Raw genomic sequence first — 3,126 nt, forward strand, 5'->3', positions numbered from 1 at the left:
GAATTTAACCGAGTAGTATCTACCCTTTTTCAATTCATACATAATAGCTTAGTACGAAAAGATTTATTTTGATCTCAAAATTCATATATATATATAAATAAATATATATATATATATATATATATATATATATATATATATATATATATATATATATATATATATATATATATATATATATATATATATATATATATAATATACATATAATTTCTTCAGGGGGAATGAGTTAATACTTCATAACTCGTTGATACAATATACGCGTTGTTGATTTGTGATGATGTTGATGTTTATGGAATTCGCAGAGCTTGTAGTGCTACAAGTTTTGCCGGTGTTGGTGATACTGATGGTGATGCTGGTGGTACTACCAGTGGTGCTTGTATAACAAGTCTAGCTTGTAAACTACGCACCATTCTTGTCAGGGTTTCTACTCTTCCTTCTATCATTTCGGTCCACTCATCTAATTTATGGTTAAGGCTGGAATAGATAATCTCTAAGACTTTAGAGATTACATAATCGCCGCAGAATGTTTTTCCAATGAAGTTATGAATCAATACTTCATCGGTTATTGTTGTTGGTACTCCTTGGTATCTACGGTGGGTATGACGTTGATGCTCGAGGTATAGATTGTGACGTTGAGGTGTGGGATATGAATGTTGTTGTTGATGGTGGTAATGGTACTGTTGATGTTGCTGATGGTGGTACTGTTGATGCCGGTGATGCTGCTGGTGCTTGTAACCTTTGCACCATATTTTCCAAAGCTACTACCCGAGTGCAAAGCTCGTTTACTTCTTCTATTACACCGGGATGATTGTCGGTTCGGACGAGTGGATGAATAAGATCTAGAATTTGAGATAGTATATAATCGTGACGAGATACTCTGGAAATGAGAGAGAAAATGGTGTTTCGGACAGGTTCGCCAGTAAGTGCTTGCCAAGAGGGAAATGTGGTGGATGGAAGGGATCACCTTCTTCTTGTCTCCAAGGATTAAGTAGACTGCGAACCCATCCTCAATTCATCCAGAATAGATGATGGCTAATTGGTTGATCCATTCCAGTCACACTGGTTTCGGAGCTCGATTGAAACTCCATATCATAATCCGAGGGACTTGAACTAGTGGCGAGTTCCATTTCGTACGATTGACTAAAGGATTTGTTTGATATGAAATGATTTCCGACTATCGGATGGTATTATAATTACATAGAATATCTATATATATAGAACAAAAGATTTCGTAGATTACAGAGGAATTTACGGAATATGTCAGGCAAAGTTTACAGTAACAGATATGCTAAGATATGATTTAACAGATATACTAAGATATTAATTTTGTCTATACACCATTAATGCAATCAATGCAGTAAGATGTGCCTAGACTAAGAATGATAAACAAGTAATTTCTGACAAGAAATGATAAGCAAAACTTTTGACATGTAGACATGGCCGAAGTCTAGACTAACTAATGCATCCTAACAACTATCAGTTAGACACACTAATGCAAGACCTAGTTCGCTAAGACCACCGCTCTGATACCAACTGAAATGACCAGTCCATATTACTATAAATGCAGTACGTTATTCATTGGTCCCATAGCGAGGTATTTGACCTCTATATGATACGTTTTAGAAAAATATTGCATTCGTTTCATAAAAAGCACACCATTATTATACATAATGCATGTTTTAAACAAGTGGGTGATTATTTAAGAAATAATCCCCATGATACATCGGTTACCAAATACTACACACATGACATAACTGTCGAATATAATACATGACAAAGGTTTTATTGAATGCAACACTTCATTGAAACAAAAGCATGAGACTTCATGCACAGCTTGCTCAGATAATGCAACAGCGGAAGACTTTCTTAAGGACCTGAGAATAAGCATGCTTAAACAGTCAACACAAATGTTGGTGAGATATATAGGTTTAGTATCGATATAAATATAGACCACAAGATTTCATAGTTATAAATATATGTACACTCGCAAGTGTATAAAAGTATTCTATAAGTTGTTGAGCGCTTCGGTAACCATACTTAACCATAAATGTAGCATATTCCCTTTATTATGAAATAAAATTTCATGACCTGTCCTAATCTATCCGGACGAAGTCCATTTATATTACAAACGATTCACAATAGTTGATTGCATCGCGAGGTACTTGACCACTATATGATACATTTTACAAACATTGCATTCGTTTTTAAAAGACAAACTTTTATTACATCGACAGTTAACAACATGCATACCATTTTATAATATATCAAACTATAATTGACTTAATAATAATCTTGATGAACTCAACGACTCGAATGCAACGTCTTTTGAAATATGTTATGAATGACTCCAAGTAATATCTCTAAAATGAGCAAATGCACAGCGGAAGATTTCTTTCGTACCTGAGAATAAACATGCTTTCAAGTGTCAACCAAAAGGTTGGTGAGTTCATTAGTTTATCATAAATAATCATTTCATAATTTTAATAGACCACAAGATTTCATATTTCCATTTCTCATAAACATACGTTCCATGCATGGAGACAAAAATATCATTCATATGGATTGAACACCTGGTAACCGACGTTAACTTAATGCATAGAATATCCCCAAAACAGAACCTCTCGTCTGTATAATAATTTCGAAGTACTAAAGCATTCGTACCCCGAATGAGACTTGTCAAGGTCCATAGATCTATCTTTAGGATTCGCGTCAATCAGGGGCTATTTCCCTAAATTCTTAGGTTACCAGACTTGAAGGGCGATATTCGGTTAATAATCCAACCATATAATGTAGTTTTGATTACTTGTGTCTATTCCGTAAAACATTTATAAAAGCAGCGCATATATTATCAGTCCCAAAAATATATATTGCAAAAGTATTTAAAAAGGGAGCAAATGAAACTCACAATATTGTATTTTGTAGTAAAAATACATATGACGAGATTGAACAATGCAGGGTTGGCCTCGGATTCACGAACCTATATCAAGTATATATATATATATATATATATATATGTATATATATATATATATATATATATATATATATATATATATATATATATGTATATATATATATACATATATATTAACACATTGTAATATTAATCAACTAAGTTTAGGT

This window comes from Rutidosis leptorrhynchoides, chromosome 1 (genome assembly GCF_046630445.1).
Source record: "Rutidosis leptorrhynchoides isolate AG116_Rl617_1_P2 chromosome 1, CSIRO_AGI_Rlap_v1, whole genome shotgun sequence".
NCBI lineage: Eukaryota > Viridiplantae > Streptophyta > Magnoliopsida > Asterales > Asteraceae > Rutidosis > Rutidosis leptorrhynchoides.